Consider the following 21,073-nt stretch of genomic DNA (forward strand, 5'->3'; position numbering starts at 1 on the left):
TAGCCGAAGGTGGTAGGCTTGTCCCTACTACAGATCAAAACTTCTATAAATTGTTGCAAATTCAACTATAGTCAACTTAAGAACTTTGTTATAAGACGATACCTTTAAGACAGTGAAGAGATGATACAAATATATATATAGATTCACAATATATAAAGGAATACAGCATATAAATTCTTTTTTGTTGTTCTTTTTAGGGCCACATCCATAGCATATGGCAACTAGGGCTCGAATTGGAGCTACAGCTGGAGCCTGCACCACAGCCCCAGAAGGCGGGATCCTTAATCCACTGAGCAAGGCCAAGTATTGAACCCGCACCCTCCTGGATACTAGTTGGGTTCATTACTGCTGAGCCACAATGGGAACTCCCTATAGCAGTTCTTATGAAGCAATAAGAACAAACAAATGACTCAGTAAAATACTGGGCAAAGACAGGACCAGGCGTTTTACAGAAGAAGACACATATGTCTCATGATCATACGAAAATATGCTCAATCTCATCATTACAAATTACAAGTTAAAACTACATTGAGAAACCATAATAAAGGTGATAATTTTTAGTTCTGAAGTGCAAGGAACTTATTAATGGCTAGTGGGAATTTAAACTGGTACAACCACGTTGAAAAATTGGGTAGCATTACCTATATTACCCTGTAAAGCTGATCATACACCCACTCTTATGGCCTAGCAATGTGGTCCTATCTGAAGAAACTCTTACATACATGTGTCAGGAGACATGTGCAAGAGCAGTCATAGCTGCATTGATCTTAGTGGCTCCAAACTTGAAATAATCCAAATGCCCGACACCAGTAGAATGAATACAAAAATTCTACTGTATTTGATTCAGTATATGAACAGGATACAGCAGTGAAAATTGAACGCCCTACATACACACAGCTGCCCTCAGTAACATGAAGGAATCTTTAAAATCTATGAGTTCCCATTATGGCTCAGTGGGTTAAGAACCTGACATAGTCTCCATGAGGATGATGGTTCGATTCCTGGCCTTGCTCAGTGGGTTAAGGATACGGTGTTGTCATGAGCTGTGGTGTAGGTCGCAGATGTAGCTTGGATCTGTCTTTGCTATGGCTGTGGTGTAGGCCAGCAGCTGCAATGCCGATTGGAACCCTAGCTTGGAAACTTCCATAGGATGTGGGTGCGGCCATAAAAAGAAAAAGCAACAAGAACAAACAAAACAAAAACAAAATTGAGCACAAGAAAGCAATTCACAGAGAAACACATAACAGAATGGCTGCATTAACATAAATGTCAAAAACAAAATTAATTAATCTCTTCACAGGGAATAAGAAAAGGCCAGAGAGAACCATTAACACAGCAATCAGGCTAGTAAGGTTAGCTCTTTGAGGGGAGAAGGAGAGTGATCTGGAGAATGCCTGAGGGAATTTTAAGGAAAGCCTCTTTCTGTTCTGGAATGGTGAATATGTCCAGTCCGCCCAACATGGGTCCTCCTTCCTGGTGTCCTTAGAGAAAGTGGAAGCTCCCTTAGGTTCAGAAGCAAAGGGAAGCTTTATTCTTTGATCAAAGAATGTAGGAAGGGCAAACACCTGATCACCTGGAAAGGCTTTAGTGGGGCTGCTTTATAGGATCTCAGAGTTGGGGGCGGGGCAGAATTCTTGCGCAGGCGCAGCGTCTCAGCACATGTCCGCTGCCATCTTTAACTGAGGTGCAGAGCCAGTCTGCCCAGTTGCCGGAGCTGAGGTGTTGGCATAGCCGTTTCCTAGGAGAACTTCTGGTCGAAGGGCCCCATACAGGGCCTCCGCATGCTGCCCCCACACGAACAGGTGAAACCAGACAAAGCACAAAGAAAAAAAAGGTTAGATTTTATTTTATTACTTAGACTCTATGTTTATTTCCTGGAAATTGTTAAAGGGCTTTGCTGGTGACAAATACACAGGAATTCATGTTGTTACTGGTTTCTAAACTGTATGTAGGCTTTTTATACCCTTCTGTGTGTACGATACAGTTCACAGTGAAAGCAAAAGCAAAATGCTGTTGTGGGGGGGGGAACGACGGAGACTGTCAGCTGATCAAAAATTGTGGGGAGAATACAAGGGAGAAGAGCGAAGAACCAGGTGTCTTTGTGTCTCCCACAAGGCAGCACCTACCCCCCTTGCCACCTCCTCCCGGACCTGCGTGCCTGTGTTTTGGGCAGAGGTGTGTTTTCCGCTCCCATACACCCGGGCCCAGCCTGATCCTCCTCACCTTGACCATGGAAAGGAAGGGGCCTTTCCCTCTCTCTCCTTTAGTGTTAATGAGGTTGCAAGTCAGGGTCAACTACTGTGTCCAAGGTCACACAGCTCCTGAAGGTTCCCAGTCCACTTATTATTATGCAGTGCTTTACTTTATCCTTCCCTGGAGGGCCTCGGAGAAGAGAATATTAAAAGGCTGCAGTAATTAGCCTCACATTGTAACACCCTTGACTCTAGGTGAACTCCTGTACAGGGTAGGGAGATGTTTAGTTCTGCTCTTCTTGGATGGATCTGAGATCTGGCTGGAAAGCAGGAGAGAATTTCCTGAAGATGCCCACTGGTGTCTGTAGTCACTTTGGGTCCCTCTTGTTCCCAGTGGTATTTGAGCAGTAACTGTGGTCTTCGAGGAGAGCAAAGCATTAGATCTCATCTGTGTGGTGAAGTAGATTGTGTGGGTAACCTGGAGTGGACTGGACAGATTTCCAGGGTTATGGAATTACTCATTCCAAGATGAAAGTTTCAGCCCCTGCCCCACAGAGCAGAGTTTCAAGTGTACAGGTGTGAACTACAGGCTCCTTTCACTGGAGCAGGTGGTTCTTCTGCTACTCCAAGACTATCCTCCTGTCTCTGTAACAGTTTTAAGGAAACCATCTGGTAAGCCTTTCTCAAAGAGAGTCCCTTCCTATTAAAACATGTGTAAAGTAGTGAAAGGTATAAAATGTGACCTCACCTAAAGCCTTGGACATTCCTGGGGGTCACCAGGCTGGCTAGTAATGAAGCGTCAGGACTGTAAGTTCTTTGTTGTCCGAAGGCTCCAGGGTGGTGGGGTTTGCTTTTCCTTAACTCCCATTCTGGTGTTTCACAGCCAACCAAAGATTATTTATGCTGTCTTTGGTCGATTATAAAGATCCTCACTTGACAACTTGATAGCAATTTACTAAGATTAGGAAGGTAGGAAGAGAAAGTTGTATGGTACCTATGTTGTCACCTGACAAAACGTTGTATAGGTATGCTTGGGCCCTGTTGTGTTGTAACCTATGCCACCCAGCTAAGAACTGTCCTCTAGACATATCCCAGTGCAGCACACCTCTGGGGGCTACTGGACTTCCCGCTGCACTTGCCTTGCAAAGCTCATTGCCCTTGGCCTGTGAACATTTCTTAGTCCAAGTTTTTCCTTTCTGTTCTTAGCCAGGGGAGGTGTCATTAGAATCTTAGTAATTAACCAACCAACTTTAGAGGAATGTCTGGGCTTTGAAGAAGACTTGTTTAACCTCAAAAGGCAAAGGGAAAACTTACACTTAAAAATGGTTAAGGGAGTAAATTTTATGTTGATGAAACCAAACAGATAACAATGTATGATGATCAGTTTTATGTGTCAGTTAAGCTAGCCTACAGTCACAAGTTATTCACTCAAACACTCATCTGGATGTGGTTGGGAAGGTATACTGTAGATGTGGTTAAAGTCCATAACTAGTTTACTTTCAATAAGGAAGATTAGCCTAGATAATCTGAGTGAGCTTGATTGAATCAGTTGAAAAGCCTTATGAGCAGAGCTGAAGATTCCTGAAGTAGAAGAAAGTCTGCTTGTAGACAGCCGCTCAAGCCTTGCCTAAGACTCCCCAACCTGCCATTCTGTGCTCTTCCCTATTGATTTCAGATGTACTGAGGTACAGGTTGAATTGTAACCCCACCCCCCAAATGTGGGACACCTCACCCTCAGTATCTATTACTGTGACCTTTTTGGAAATAGGATCTTTGTAGATGATCAAGTTAAGAAGAGGTCATTAGGATGAGCCCTGATCCACTATGACTGTGCCTTATAAAGGGGGAAATTTGGATGCAGAGAAAGGCATGCATAGAGGAAAGATGATGCAGAATCAGGGAGAACACAGTCACCTGTGAGTGAAGGAACACTATATGTATCCATCTCTACATCCTCCTGAGACTGTTTCTCTCTTAGAACCATGGCTGATATACCATATCAGAAAAGGTACCACTTTTGGATGGTAACCCTGGATTTGATCCTGTAACAGAAAGAGGACATTAGTGGTAAAACTAGTAAAACCCAATGAAGCCTTGTATTTAATCAATGTACCCATGTTGGTTTCTTTATTTTGCCCTGTGTACCCTGGTTTTATACCATGATAGCAACAGAGGAAGCTCTGTGATGATATATGTGAACACCCTACTATCTTTCCAACTTTCTGTAAATTAAACATTATTCCAAAATAAAACATTTATTTTTTAAAAGATGGCCTGGATTTAACACGTACCAGCTGTGTGACCTCGGGAAGGTTATTTAATCTTTCAGCACATTGGTTTTTTTTTTTTTTTTTTTATAAAATGGGGCTGGTAATAGAACCTGCCAATAGAATTGTTTTAAGGATTAAATAAGTTAAAATAAAAACATGCAGTCTGCTTAGAACAGTGCCTGGCACAAGGTAAGTGCTTAATCAATATTGGCTCTAATTATAATATTTATGTTTTATTTTATACACAACTTGTTCTCCATGGCTGTGTGCTTACTGTGTGGTAATCCCATAGAAGAGTGTTCTAAATTGAGTGTAGCTGGGCTTGTACAAGACTACACATTAGAGGGTAAGAAGAAGAAGGAGAGCTTCTGTGTACACGCTGTATTCATTCTTTTTTCTATATCACTGTATATGCCATAATGCATATCTTGATCCAGTAGAACGTATGTGATAGAGAGGAATACACTCTGCCGTATTTATTGACAGAGAAAATGATCAAAAAGGCACAGGCACCAGTGCTGTGCTTTTTCTCAAGAGCACACTCTTGGATCCATGTGACCTTCTTTGGGCTCAGAGACAGAGCCACTTAGGCAAACTAATTCTGCATTAAGCCCTAATCCCTAAACCATTTAAATCTGCATGAAAATAATATTTTAGTCCAGAAAGCTGAGAGTGTGGACATTGAGTCAATATGTATTTACTACCTAGTGATTTACAGTCTGGATTATTTCAGCTTGTTCTATTACTGGACAAAAATCTCTTCGCTTAATTTTGAGCATCTAAATTTTCCCTCTGGCTTCCACCAGACCTTACTGGTTACTTCACATAGCAGCCTCAAGTTATTTCAGACACAGGAGGTTTATGAATCTAAAGTTTTTTTGGTTTTAGGTGGTGATGCTTGTAGCAAGATAGAATGGTATTTTCTGAGGCATGGAATAATGTAACTGACATTCATTTTAAGTTTTGACGTTCATTTCATTTATTCTAATCATTCATTCACAATCATTCCTATAAATGCTGATTTAGTTTTTTAAAAAAATGAACAAGATTTTAGAGACAGCCAGACTCAGATTCAAATCCTGCTGGGTTCAAATTCTGCCATTAACCAGTTGCTTTTTTTTTTTTTTCCAGTTCTTTACAACAGATGCAATGAGTTTCTTTTCTTTTCTTTCTTTCTTTCTTTCTTTTTTTTTTTTTGAACTCCATTTCCTCATTAGAAATGTAGAATATTTACCTTGCTGGGTTGTGTAAAGAACAATAATATTTATGTGAAGCACTTTAACATGTTTGAGATATGGTAGGTCCTTAAAAATAGATGATTTTGAGGGGGCACAGTCTTTAAGGCATTAGCCTGCTGTGGCCCCCTTTGCCTGGCAAAACAATAAAGCTATCTTTTTCTCCTTCACCTCCCCCCAAAATAGATGATTTTACTGTTCTTGTTGCTACTATTTTACTGCTATTGTGTTGACTACTAGGATAGACCTAGAAAAACAAGATAGCTAAGGTATAGTTCTTGCCTATAAGGAAAACACAAATATACATATACATACTCCTGGAAGTTTTATTGATACAACAGGTGCACTTGGATGTAAAAATAAAACAGCAAAAGCAAGCTTACATTGAAAAACAACATCTCCTGCCCTACCTCCCTCAACCCCCAGTCCCATCCTCCTGAGGCAAATTTTATTAACTGTTTCTCCTTTTCATTATTCTGTGACTTAATCTGTAGTTCAAAATAATATGCTTGTATAATTGTTACCTGAGGTTTCATCAGCTTTAGAACATGCTATTGACTCGTTATTATGATAGATGAGATTTAGGTCACATGGCCCAGTACTTTCTCTACCTCATCCCTTCTTGATGTTTGATAGTTATTTCATTTTCTAAACATTCCTATATTGTGAATATTTTACATTTAAATACTGTGCTTAAAGCTCTATTTCTTGTTCTGTCACCTTCAGTCAGTATTTTACTCCCCTTAAAGTTGTCAGTCTTTCTCTTTAATCTTTTACTTCCTGTAAGAAGTAGCCCAGTTCTCTACAATGAAATTTGAAGAATAGCAAATTTGCTGAATTTACCAAAATTAGGATTTTGGCATTTCCTAGTGATGTGATTTCTTTGGATTCTTCCCCAGCAATTTCATTCTTGTAGGGGTGTAAACTAACTCATTGAATTAACCTAGAGCTCCTTTTGTCAGCTACATTTTGCTTTTATGTTATCGACATTCATAAGATTTGTATTCAGTTCTACAATTGTAATAAAGTCTTTGCTGCTTTATCTGGGGTTGATTTTAAAAGTTGTAACTCAAAAGGCATTTGTATTATTGTGGTTACTTAATTATTGCCCGATACAGGGAGGGGCAGCATCCTTGAGTTGTATATACTGCTCTACTTGTCCCGTGTCAGGCTACTTGAAAGGGAGGAAGCACAGTAACATCAAAGTAAAATGGTTTTTCTTGTCTTTCACTCTATTCATTACTTAAAATCATGTCACATTTTCCTTTGCTTTGGATTACTACCTTCTGCAGCCTTCGGTCTTCCTGACATTATTACTATTTTACCTTTCTCTTTTCTTCCTCCCTCCCTCTCTTTCTTTTCATTCTGACAGAAAGAAGACTGTGACTTTCCCAGAGCTTCAATTTTAGTAGCCTTTCAGACAGAGTTTTTCTTGCAGGGCTCTTATCTTTCTCATGGTCTTAGGCTCCCTGACCTGAGTTAGGACCTGTCATCCTTTTCTGGACAGCTGTCCTGAGATTTTTCTGTATAACCTTCCTAGGTTGTCACCACTGTTGTATGGATCCCATGTCTTTCTCTTTCTGGGGTATATCCTTAAGTAACTTCTTTTTTTTTTTTTTTTTTTTTTTTTGTCTTTTTGCTATTTCTTTGGGCTGCTCCCGCGCCATATGGACGTTCCCAGGCTAGGGGTCTAATCGGAGCTGTAGCCTCTGGCCTACGCCAGAGCCACAGCAAAGTGGGATCTGAGCCGCGGCTGCAACCTACACCACAGCTCACGGCAACACCGGATCCTTGACCCACTGAGCAAGGGCAGGGACCGAACCCACAACCTCATGGTTCCTAGTCGGTTTCGTTAACCACTGCGCCACGACGGGAACTCCTTAAGTAACTTCTTAAGAACATGAAAAGTAGTTTTTTGAGGCCTTGTTTGCCTGAAAATGTCTTTATTTAGATAAGTTACACTTAATTGATAGTTTGGTTGAATATACAATTCTATCTTCAAAATTCGTTTTCCCTCCCGTTTTTACTGACATTTAGTCTTATGAGAAGTCCAGTGTCAAAATGTTTCTCATCATTTTATTTTTTATTGAAGTATAGTTCTTATTCTCTCACATTCATTCCCTATCATGAGGTAATTTTGATGAAAGGAAGGCCTTAATGGTTTGAAAGTAACTGCAAGGCTGCTTTCAGAGTTATCCTCAACATGTGAAACCTGATGTGTTCAGACTAGATAGAATAAAGTTCAGCATGAATTACTCAGAGATGTTTTAAAATTCAGTTTTATTGTTTTCAATTTTTTTCCATTTAACTGAATTCAATTTTTATTAAAAAAAAAAGTTTACTTGAGCTAAGAAAATGCTACAGATAAAGCCCACTGGAGATCAAATAGGAGAAGACTATGTTCTATTTAAATGGTGCCTCTAACACACTTGAACGCTAGTGTTTCATGTGGGCTTGTGTGAGTTCCATAGTCTTAAATTTGCATTTGTTACTGAGTAGCCTCTTTAATATAAAGATAGGAACTTAGACGCTAGCCCCAAACCCTAATCAGAATTTGAGTTAGTGAAGATAAAAGTTGTCATGGATTTTGTCTTCCCAATGAGAAAGCATGAGAGAGCCCATTTTATTGTTTTTTGTGTGTTTTTGTTTGTTTGTTTGTTTGTTTGTTTTTGCCTTTTCTAGGGCCGCTCCTGCGGCATGTGGAGGTTCCCAGGCTAGGGGTCTAATCAGAGCTGTAGCCGCCGGCCTACGCCACAGCCATAGCAACTCGGGATCCGAGCCGAGTCTGTGACCTACACCACTGCTAACGGCAATGCCAGATCCTTAACCCACTGAGTGAGGCCAGGGATCGAACCCAAACCCTCATGGTTCCTAGTCAGATTCATTAAGCACTGAGCCATGATGGGAACTCCATGAGTCCATTTTCATCTCACACATACGTGAGTTGAATGGCTTGATATTCGTGGAGACTTATCAATGACAACAGTCTTAATTATATCATTGCCAGGTTCAAAAGGGGTATTATATAAATCTGTTTTACTTTAATACAAGCATAAAAATGTATGGAATCAGATTTCATTCTGGAATGATTTACCAGTATCAACGCTTCCTGTAATTTCTTCATTAAAAAAGCAGTTTGGTCTGAGGACACCTGCAAGTCTTAGGAACATTTACCCTAGAACCTGACTCTAAGTTTATTAAAAGTTCAAATGTTCTCACAGATTGTGACATATTTTCATATCATGAGGAAACAACATCTGTGTACTTAGGATCAACCTGAAAGAGAAGCACATGACCACTTTGCACATACACTCAGCAGTCCTTGAGGTCAGGGACATACGGGGGCTCCGTGTCCAGTGCCCATAGGATTTCAATAGATTTCTCTCTAGGTTAGAGGAAGAGACTAATGCTCCTCAGCAGTACATCCACTGCTCAAGGGACTCACTTTTACCTCAATTTACCGCAGGGGTCTCAAGTGACCAAGATAAGTCACCTGCCCAAAGTCCTGCAGCTGGGGAACAGCATCGTGGGCATTCACATGTCTACATCATACCTGCACACAGAGACATAGTGTATTTGGATATGGCCATGGGCTCAGGGCAGTTGAGGAAAGGGGAGGGGCTAATAATACAGTGGGACTCTAGAAAAGGTAGGAGGGAGAGATAGAAATCCATTTTTCATTTTGCCCAAGGCCAGACCATGTCTGGACTTTAGCTTTTGTCAGGGCTGCCAAGCTGTTCTTCCCAGCTCCCTTGTAAATACCTTCTTGGGCAATGATTAGAAGAGTTGTATCAATATTTTCCTGAACTAGGTCGCCTCTCCAATCATTAACATGGCCCTTTATCTCCTCTCTTGTCACCCAGTCTTCTACCCTTTGAAGCCAGTTGTGAAAGAGATTAAGTCCTAAGAACTACTTCTCAACTGTGGGTCTTTCCTAGAACCTGTCAGAGGTGACCTATTTGAAAGGCACCCACCCACCTGTCCCATCTCAGAGCAGGTCCTTCGTATCTAGTCCATCCTTACCAGCCTCCCACCCCACTTCTCACCTAAGACTCACATCCCTGGTCAAACCTTTCATGGTTCCCTGCTGACTCTAGAACAAGGTCTGCATTTCTTGCTCTAGACACCCCAGGACACCCAGGGCACCCATCTTCCCTTCCAGATCAAGCTTTCTTGTATCTGATACAGCCAATCAAATAGAAAGCTTTGTGGCTCCCTCCACATGTTATTTTTCTGCATTGGGGCTTTGTTCTCCTTGCTCCCATGTGAGATGCCATGGCTAGTCCATCTATGCTTATATAAATTCTGCTTATTTTCAAGTCCCCAGATCAAAACCAGCACCTCCACCCAGCCTCCCAGGTCTCACAGCTGTGGTTCTCCCTAACAGTGGTAAAGCATGTAGGTCCTCTAATATCTTTGCATAGAGGACCTCATTGTATCCTCACAACCTGTGAAGCAGAGACTGGTCTCAGGGAACAAAAACTGAGACTTATTAAAGGTCGGCTTGCCTAGGGATCTTGAGCAATGAGCATTGGAACCCATATAGGAACTCAGGGGTGCCTGAGCTCAGAGACCAGCTTTCCACCATTCTGGGAGGCTCCAAGACCCTAAGTTAACATGCAACTGGTGTCTCTCCAGCTGTAAAAGGCTTTAAGGTCCTGGGGAGCTGGAGAATGTCCAATTCACCCCTGTTTTCCCTGCTAATTCTAGAATGAATGGGGTGTTGACTACTAGTATGAGGAAAATTTGGGATTCCTCTATATGGAGGGGCAGTAGTACTTGTGATGGGCACTGCTGTGTCCCTCTGGGTGGTAGGATTTGTTCCCTACCTCTTTCTCAGGTGCCCTGTGTTCTTCCCATCACTTGCCATTCCATCCTGTCCACTCTTTCCCACCCCTACTTCCTCTGTCTGCCAAACTTCCACAGGGGCACAAGGTGGGCAGTCTCTGAGATCCAGCAGCCCTGACTTTCTCTACTTCCATTCAGTCTGGTTTGAACTGCTTCCTATGTCTGAGTCTTTCATTTTCTGGGCTGGAATATTCATCTTCCCCTCTGGTGGCAGGCACTATGACTTTGTCATATCCTGATGGGAAATAAACCTGGCTGTGATGCCATGGCTGAATGCAACCACCTACTCTGGTTGTTGCCTCTTAAATGCTTCCAGCACCCCCAATCAGTACTGTGTCCAGGCTCTGAACTTTGGGCGGCCAGGTAATTGATCCATCCTCCATTAGCACATACCTATCAAGGTCTTACTGTGTGTGGGGTTGTGATGAGGCTGCGATGAACAAAGAGTAATGTCCCTGTCTGCATGGCCCCTTATATTCTGGTATGTCTTATAATTGGTTTATGGGTGTTGCCTTTTCTCTTCATCTAGACTGTTAATTCCTGGCTGGCAGGAATCTTATTTTCTAGTCCTTTTGTGGCCTCACACAGCTTAATACCATGCTGGGCACAATGTAGAAACAGTAGCAATGGATAATATATAGTGGGTTATAAAACATTTAGAGTTTAAGAAGTATTTTTCATATACACAGTCACATTTTTAAAGGGAATCTTTAGTGGGTAGAACAGAACTGAAGAATGTTGGTGTTGAGTAGTTTAATGATCTTACATTTCTTAAAATCCACATTCAGTAGGTATTTTCCAGCATTTATTAAATGAGAATAGGAATGCCTTTCCTGTTGTTCTCTTCAAAGCAAGAAATTTATATGCACCAAAACTGATATGACATTAGAAATATTAATTTTTATACAGCATGTATGTTTTTAAAAATAATAATACGCAAAGACTTAGGATAAAAAAATTCCTGTCTCCTCTTTCCCTTACCTTCTGTTCTGCTTCCCAGAAACAATCGATTTAAACTTTCTGTTTTTGTTCTTCTGCATGAGGGAGAAATGTAAATAATTGTGAACAGAGGGCAGATGGTAGTAGATTGCAAATGTGGCCACGAATTCCTTCTGTTATGTTCACCCCTTTACAATGTGACTTTGTAGCTCCCTCCATCAAGAGGACTGAAACTATTTCCCCACATCCTGAATCTGGGCTGGCCCTGGCACATCCTTTGTTCCATAGCATAAGGCAGAAGTGATATTTTGCAAAACTTAAGTCTAAGCTTTTAATAGGCCTTGCAGCTTCTGCTTTTGGCCTTTTGGAATGCTGTCCTGAGACATGCTGTCCTTTAGAGGAGCCAGTCAATCCTACATAAGTGAGTGGCCATGTAGGGGAGAACTGAAGGACCCCAAATGACAGCCAGCTTTAACAGACAGATGTGCAAATAAGACACCTTGGATTGGACTCTCCAGCCCAGCCCAAACATCTCTCCAGGGGAACACAGCCCGTGGTGAGCCCTAGCAAAATCAATGAGGAACTACTCAGCAAATCCCCAGAATTATGAGAAAGAAAAATAATTGTTTTAAGATACTTAGTTTCTTTATCTAGTTTTGGCATTGTCCATTAATTTTCTGCTATCGCAAATGCAGATTTGGTTCATTATGCCACCCTCTTTGCCACACACCTCATTTTGCAATTTGACACCTGTCTTGGTTTCTCCATCTTTGCAACCTCAAAATTGTTAAGCCTACACTACTTGTTTCATGAAAAATAATATCTATTGAGTCTCCACTTTTTAAGATGAAAACGTTGTTCCCTCTCTTTTTACCTTTATCATCCCCTTTCATCTCCCAGTTTCTTTAGGCTCTGCCTTATCTTTTCCTTTGTAAAAAAATCTTTTAATTGAAATGTTATTATACACAAAAAGTGCAGAAATCATAAGGGAAAAATTTGGTAAGTGAACACATCTCTGCAACCAGCACTTAGATCTAGAAATAGAACTTTATAACCATCCGGAAATCACTATGTGCTTGCTTCCACTTACAACTTTCTACCAAATGTAACCATTATTCTGACTTCTAAAACTGTAGATAAGTTCAGTCTCTTAAAATTTTGTATACTGTTGACTCTTGGTTGGTTGCAGAACCTCCATGGAAACCAAAATCTAGGTATGCTCAAGTCCCTGTAAGGGTTTGATTTCATAGTCTGCCTTTTGTGTCAATCCACAGTTGGCTGAATCTGCTGATGCAGAACCCACACATGTGGAGGGCTAACTGTAAATGTAACTGTTCACTATGTCCTCTGTGGTATCTGGCTTTTTGTTTTTGTTGTCCAACATTATGTTTGTGAGACGTGTTCCTATTGTTGATGTGCTTGTATGTCATTCCCTTCTTTTTTCTTTATTTTATTACATGAACGTACCATACTTTATTTGTCCAGCCTAATGTTGATGGACACTTACAATGTTTCCAATATTTGGTTATTTGGAAGTACTACAGTAAGCATTATTACACATTTTTGGTGAACTTATGTATACATTTCTATTGGATATATGCCTAGAAGTGGAAATACTAGGTCATAGAGTACGTATATGTCCAGCTGTACTAGGTAGTGCCAAAAAATTTTCCAAAATAGTTGCACTAATTTGCACTCCTACTAGCAGTGTAGAAGACTTATTTTGCCCCACTTCTTTGCCACTATTTTGTATCTTCTGATTTTTTTGTTATAATCATTTTCTTGTGTACATAGTCATGTAATACTGTGTTTTTTTATTTGCATTTCCTTGAAGGTTTGAATTTTTTGATGCTAGTGTAATGGGATCATTTAAATTTTTCATATTCTTTTTGTTTATTCTGACATAAGAGCAGTGTTTTGGATCTTTTTTTTTTTTAATATTTTATTTTCCCACTGTACAGCAAGGGGGTCAGGTTATCCTTACATGTATACATTACAATTACAGTTTTTCCCCCACCATTTCTTCTGTTGCAACATGAGTATCTAGACATAGTTCTCAATGCTATTCAGCGGGATCTCCTTGTAAATCTATTCTAGGTTGTGTCTGATAAGCCCAAGCTCCCGATCCCTCCCACTCCCTCCCCCTCCCATCAGGCAGCCACAAGTCTCTTCTCCAAGTCCATGATTTTCTTTTCTGAGGAGATGTTCATTAGTGCTGGATATTAGATTCCAGTTATAAGTGATATCATATGGTATTTGTCTTTGTCTTTCTGGCTCATTTCACTCAGGATGAGATTCTCTAGTTCCATCCATGTTGCTGCAAATGGCATGATGCCATCCTTTTTTATGGCTGAGTAGTATTCCATTGTGTATATATACCACATCTTCCGAATCCAATCGTCTGTCGATGGACATTTGGATTGTTTCCATGTCCTGGCTATTGTGAATAGGGCTGCAATGAACATGCGGGTGCATGTGTCTCTTTTAAGTAGAGCTTTGTCCGGATAGATGCCCAAGAGTGGGATTGCAGGGTCATATGGAAGTTCTATGTATAGATTTCTAAGGTATCTCCAAACTGTTCTCCATAGTGGCTGTACCAGTTTACATTCCCACCAGCAGTGCAGGAGGGTTCCCTTTTCTCCACAGCCCCTCCAGCACTTGTTATTTGTGGATTTATTAATGATGGCCATTCTGACTGGTGTGAGGTGGTATCTCATGGTAGTTTTGATTTGCATTTCTCTTATAATCAGCGATGTTGAGCATTTTTTCATGTGTTTGCTGGCCATCTGTGTATCTTCTTTGGGGAAATGTCTATTCAGGTCTTTTGCCCATTTTTCCATTGATTGATTGGTTTTTTTGCTGTTGAGTTGTATAAGTTGCTTATATATTCTAGAGATTAAGCCCTTGTCAGTTGCATCATTTGAAACTATTTTCTCCCATTCTGTAAGTTGTCTTTTTGTTTTCTTTTTGGTTTCCTTTGCTGTGCAAAAGCTTTTCAGTTTGATGAGGTCCCATGGGTTTATTTTTGCTCTAATTTCTATTGCTTTGGGAGACTGACCTGAGAAAATATTCATGATGTTGATGTCAGAGAGTGTTTTGCCTATGTTTTCTTCTAGGAGTTTGATGGTGTCCTGTCGTATATTTAAGTCTTTCAGCCATTTGGAGTTTATTTTTGTGCATGGTGTGAGGGTGTGTTCTAGTTTCATTGCTTTGCATGCAGCTGTCCAGGTTTCCCAGCAATGCTTGCTGAATAGACTTTCCTTTTCCCATTTGATGTTCTTGCCTCCCTTGTCAAAGATTAATTGACCAGAGGTGTCAGGGTTTATTTCTGGGTTCTCTATTCTGTTCCATTGGTCTGTCTGTCTGTTTTGATACCAGTACCACACTGTTTTGATGACTGTGGCTTTGTAGTATTTCTTGAAGTCTGGGAGAGTTATGCCTCCTGCTTGGTTTTTGTTTCTCAGGATTGCTTTGGCGATTCTGGGTCTTTTGTTGTTCCATATACATTTTTGGATTGTTTGTTGTAGTTCTGTGAAAAATGTCATGGGTAATTTGATAGGGATTGCATTGAATCTGTAGATTGCTTTGGGTAGGATGGCCATTTTCACAATATTGATTTTTAATAATTTTTCTTAATTTACTTAATAATTCTGAAATTACCTTTTTGATGTTCTTAGAGTTTTGTGTGCATAGCTATGTTATCTGTGAATGAAGTAGAATTTTTTTTCTTCCCAATCCTTAATGATTCTTTTTTCTTGCCTTATTGCATTGGCTAGAACCAGCACAGTGATGAATGAAAGTAAAGATAGAAATCATCCTTGTTTCACATCCCATCTCTAGAGGAATGCTTTTAAAATTTCACCATGAAATAAGGTGTTTGCTGTAGATGTTTATAGGGATACTCTTTACCAGATTAAGGAAGTTTACTTCTGTTCCTAATTTGCTAAGAGTAATTATCAAATGCTTTTTTATATACCTATTGAGATGACCATATCACCTATACCTCTTTTTCTCTGTTAACATGGTAAATTATATGTACTGATTTGCAAATATTAAACTGCCCTTGAAATACTAGGATAATCGCTACTTAATTGTGATATACAACCCTTTTATATATCACTTGATTTATTAATTTTTTTTGTTTAAAATTTAAAATGGTTCTGTGTTCATGAAGAAGTTTGGCTTGTGGGAATCCTAAGAGCCTAAATTTGGTTACTTTCATTTCATCCAGAGCAACTGGGCATTTGTTTCTGGCCCTTACTAGGGTGCCACCAAGGATGCTTCAGCTCCCTTTAATGATCTTAATGGATGAAACTGAGATTAAGTTTACTTACTTTGCTGTGGACCAAAGGATTAGTCTACAGATTAGAGAGGTGTTAACAACATTTGCCTCTGGGGCAATCTTACATTTTCCAACATTACAATTTCTTCTGTTTTGTTTGTAATGCGTTAACTTATATATTCAAGTAAATAAGTAGAAGATAAATAAAGTCACCAAAACTAGAAATTGTGTTAGCCTATTCATGACTTTTCACATTTTGACTCCGCTTGTGCTTGAGCCAATCATTAGAATTAAAAAAAAGCCAGAAAATCCTAAAGATGCTACAGAAAACTGTTAGAGCTCATCAGTGAATTTGGTAAAGTTACAGGAGACAAAATTAATAAACAAAATAATTTCTATATACTATCAATAAAAGATCAAAAAGAGAAATTAGGGAAAAAATCCTATTTAATCATCACATCAAAAAGAATAAAATACCTAGGAATAAACCTATCTAAAGAGACAAAGAGCCTATACTCTGAAAACTGTAAGACACTGACAAAAGAAATCAAAGAGGACATTACAGATGGAAAGATAAACCATGCTCTTGGATTGGAAGAATCAATATTGTCAAAATGACTTTACTACCCAAGGCAATCTACAGATTCAGTGCAATACCTATCAAATTACCAATGGCATTTTTCACGGAACTAGAACAAATTATTTTAAAATTTATGTGGAAACACAAAAGACCCCAAATAGCCAAGGCAATCCTGAGAAAAATGGAGCAAGGGGAATCAGGTTCCCTGACTTTAGATTGTACTACAAAGCTGTAGTCATAAAAAATAGTATGGTACTGGCACAAAACCAAAAATATAGATTAAGGAACAGGATAGAAAGCCCAGAAACAAACCTACACACCTATCGTCAACTAATCTATGACAAAGGGGGAAAGGACATGCAATGGAGAAAAGATAGTCTCTCCAAAAGTGGTGCTGGGAAAACTTGGCAGCTGCATGGAAAAGAATGAAATTAGAACACTCTCTAACATAGGAGTTCCCACTGTGGCACAGCAGAAATGAATCCGACTAGGAACCATGAAGTTGCAGGTTTGATGCCTGCCCTCACTCAGTGGGTTAAGGATCTGGCGTTGCCATGAGCTGTGGTGTAGGTTGCAGACGCGGCTAGGATCTGGCATTGCTGTGGCTGTGGCATAGACCAGTGGCTATAATTCCTTTTTTTTTTTTTTTTTTTCTTTTTTTTTTTTTGTCTTTTGTCTTTTTTTTGTTGTTGTTGTTGTTGTTGCTGTTGTTGTTGCTATTTCTTGGGCCGCTTCCACGGCATATGGAGGTTCCCAGGCTAGGGGCTGAATCGGAGCTGTAGCCACTGGCCTACGCCAGAGCCACAGCATTGCGGGATCCGAGCCGCGTCTGCAACCTACACCACAGCTCACAGCAACGCCGGATCGTTAACCCACTGAGCAAGGGCAGGGACCGAACCCGCAACCTCATGGTTCCTAGTCGAATTCGTTAACCACTGCGCCACGACGGGAACTCCCAGTGGCTATAATTCCAATTGGACCCCTATCCTGGGAACCTTCATGTGTCGTGGGTGCAGTTCTAAAAAAAAAAAGAAAAAAAAAAAAAAAACCAAAAAAACCAATCTCTAAACCATATACACAATAACCTCAAAATGGCTAAAGACCTAAATATAAGAATGGATACTATAAAACTCGTTGGAGTTCTCATTGTGGCTCACTGGTTAACAAACCTGACTAGTATCCATGAGGATGTGGGTTCGATCCCTAGCCTTGATTAGTGGGTTAAGGATCCAGCATTGCCATGAGCTGTGGTATAGGTTGCAGATATGGCTTGGGTCCCACGTTGCTGTGGCTGTGGTGCAGGCCGGCAGATATGGCTCTGATTTGACCCCTAGCATGAGAACCTCCATATGCTGCAGGTGCATCCCTAAAAAGCCAAACAAACAAAACAAACAAAAACAGCAATTCTTAGAGGAAAACAGGCTGAATACCCTATGACATAAACCGCAACAATATCTTCTGAGATCCACTTAAGAGGAATGAAAAAAACAAAAATAAACAAATGGGGCTAATTAAACTTAAAATTTCTTGGACGTCAAAGGAAACCATAAAAAAAAAAAAAAGACACCCCATAGAATGGGAGAGAATATTAGCAAATGAAACAACTGACAAGGGATTAATCTCCAAAATATACAAACACCTCCTGCATCTCAATATTAAAAAAAAAAAAACATAAACAATGGGCAGAATATCTAAATAGACATTTCTCCAGAGAAGACATACAGATGGCCAAAAAATACCTGAAAATATGCTCAACATCACTAATCAAAACTGCTATGAAGTACCACCTTACACCAGCCAGAATCTACAAACAATAAATGCTGGAGAGGATGTGGAGAAAAGGGAACCCTCTTAGACTGTTGGTGGGAATCTAAATTGGTGCAAACACTATGGAAAGCAGTATGGAGTTTCTTTAAAAAACTAAAAATAGAACTATCATATGATCCGCCAATCCCACTCCTGGGCATATATCTGGCAAAGACCTTAATTTGAAAAGATACACTTACCAGAATGTTCATTGCAACACTATTTACAATAGCCAAGATATGGAAGCAGACTAAATACCCATTGACAGAGGAATGGATAAAGAAGTGGTACATATATACAGTGGAATATTACTCAGCCATACAAAAGAATGAAATAATGCCATTTGCAGCAATGTGAATGGACCTAGAGATTATCATACCAAGTGAAGTTAGTAAAAGACAAACATCATATGGTATCACTTACATGTGGAATCTAAAAATAAGATACAAATTAATTTACTTGCAGAACAGAAACAGTCACAAACTTTGAAAAACTTAAGGTTACCAAAGGGGACAGGTGGGGGTGGGAGGATGGACTGGGGGTTGGGGTTGGAATATGTACACTGAGGTATATGGCATGATTGGCCAACAAGGACCTGCTGTATAGCACAGAGAACTCTATCCAATATTCTGTGATAATCTATCTGGGTAAAGAATCTGAAAGAGAATGGATACATGTATAACTGAATCACTTTGTTTTACAGCAGAAATTATCACAACATTGTAAATCAATTAGACTTCAACAAAATTTTAAAGATTGGAAAAAATCTACTAAACATAATGTTTCATGAAAGGCTACAAAACACACAGATGCACATGCATGCACCCATACAAGCACACATACACCCTTCAACTTTCCTCTTTTCTCAATTTATCCATCTAATCTACAAGTATGCATTGAATTGTTCTCCGCAGTTTGTGTATTCTTTTTAATATACATATTTAAGACAGCATTCCAAACACAGGAAAACATTCTGGTTATATGAATCCAAGTGGTGACCAAAAAAGAAAGCCTCAAATTTTGAATGGAAGCCTGGAACTACAATTTCAAAAGAAACGAATGTGTGATATCCAAGAAACAAAGGAGTCCATATCGTGTTTCCATCAGAGACAACACTGTGAAGAAAATGTTCAAAAGGGCCAGTGGACACATCCCAGTTATCTTCTGTGCTAGGTGGGTCTGGGGAGTGTTTGCAAGGGAGCTCTTGGCTGCAGAGTGCAGAGCAGCAGGTTGGCACACTGTGTCTGGACCCGTCTGGAGCTCATGTACAGATTCTTTGTGGAAGGAGAAAACTGGGAAACAGCAAAGGTGGGGCTTCTATTTTAAGCCAGAGCAGAAAAAGGAAAAACGGTGAGCTGTAACACTCCACCTCCAGTATAATAACCTTCAGCCTAAGAATGATGTTCTTCCTTCTACTTTTCTCCATGACTCAGAAACTATGAGATTTCACTATAGCAAGCAAACATACATGCTTAGAGTATGACTGCTATTATACTCATTTGTTAGAAAATGCAACTTTCATGTATATACTTATTTACTTTTATTATATTTCAGTAAATGTTTATGAGACTCTACAAGTTTGGAGTGTTTTCCCAAGTCCTGGCTTTCCTGTATATCCTTTTCTTTTTATCACACAAAATCCCATAGCTTGGTGGTATCATAAGCACATAGCTGGCATGAAAGATGACACTTTGTTGTACTGGTCTGGCTTTATTTTTCCTTGTGTGCTCCTCCTCCTCCCTTTTCCCTCCTTCTCCTCCTCTTCTGTTCCTCTTTTACTGACTTTCAGCTTTTAGAGATTTTTTTCACTTTCTAGTGATCTAAGTAATAGATTTAGAGTCATATTTGTTGTAATTTATGCAGGACCTATTTTTTAGCAACAGTACACTTCAGAATATTTGACCCACTCTACTCCCAGAAGTGAAAGTCTCTATCTTCTTTTCATTTTGTGTAAATGTGTTGAAATCTCTCATCCATCCATGGTCCCTTCTGATTCTCCTCATTGTTGTTGACTTTGTCCTTTTTCATGTCTTTAATGCCATCTTAATGTAGTCTCTGGAGAAAGAGGAGATATATGTATGTGTGTTCATGCATTATTCTGAACCATAAATCAGAACGGTTTTTTCAAAACTTAAAATTTAAATATGTTTTGCTTCATTCTTCAGTGGTTTCAATTGCATACCAAAAGACAAATGAAAAATAAATAGAAATGTCAACCCAAGTTCTGAGGAAAACAAAATTGCCATTTAGTTAATAAACTTCAACATAATGGGGAAAAAATAACACTGCTAGAAAGTAATGTGAGAAAAAAGAATGTATACATGTATGTGTAACTGGGTCACCATGCTGTACAGTAGGAAAAAAAATAATCTATTGGGGAAATAAATAAATATAAAAAAGTAATACCTGCAAAAACAGGATTCCCTACTAGCAATATTTGTGTAACTCAACATTGTCAAAAAATAGTGATTAAGAAAATCTCTAGGATAAATAAACTAGTGTCTTTCTGCACATATACCTCAACTGTAGATTGTTGTCATTTTTTTAGCTACCTGGCACACAGAGCCCTTTGCCACAGTGGTCCAACAACTTTCAGAGCAGCAGCCCTTCTACATACGTGCAGAGAGATGACAGATGAGTGGCATGCTCTTGCTTTCAGAATCTAAAGGCTTTGTCATGTTCTTCAAGTCCAAACCCTGGTAGCAGACAAGAAGGCCTAAGGCTTATTATGCGTAGCTAAGAAATCTCTGTCTCTTTCTCTCTCTCTCTCTCTCTCTCTCACTCTCTCCCTCACACACACATCTACACACACACACACACACAAGAAAAAAAAACTCGGGACTTTGAATTTGGACTGGAGTGTCACAGGATGAGATAAATGACTGGAGTCACTTAGTTAATCAATGGCTGCAAAGACCTGT

At 39.7% G+C, this 21,073-nt stretch overlaps 1 long non-coding RNA gene across 2 annotated transcripts in view; it reads left to right on the forward strand.

The window, feature by feature from the left end:
- The first annotated feature begins 1,694 nt into the window (after positions 1 to 1,694).
- LOC146406338 (uncharacterized) overlaps positions 1,695 to 21,073 on the forward strand; it is an 85,683-nt gene continuing 66,304 nt past the window's right edge. Inside the window, exon 1 of one of the 2 annotated variants that reach the window (XR_014810718.1) lies at positions 1,695 to 1,834. This is a non-coding gene — a long non-coding RNA (uncharacterized LOC146406338). Of the gene's footprint in view, positions 1,835 to 10,932; positions 11,027 to 21,073 lie in introns of those variants that run through there. The other variant, XR_014810713.1, reaches the window with a different exon arrangement.

Source organism: Sus scrofa, chromosome 1 (genome assembly GCF_054392235.1).
Source record: "Sus scrofa isolate SSC_HxYL_T2T_F1_AM1 chromosome 1, Sscrofa_HxYL_maternal_Yorkshire_Landrace_v2.0, whole genome shotgun sequence".
NCBI classification, from domain to species: domain Eukaryota; kingdom Metazoa; phylum Chordata; class Mammalia; order Artiodactyla; family Suidae; genus Sus; species Sus scrofa.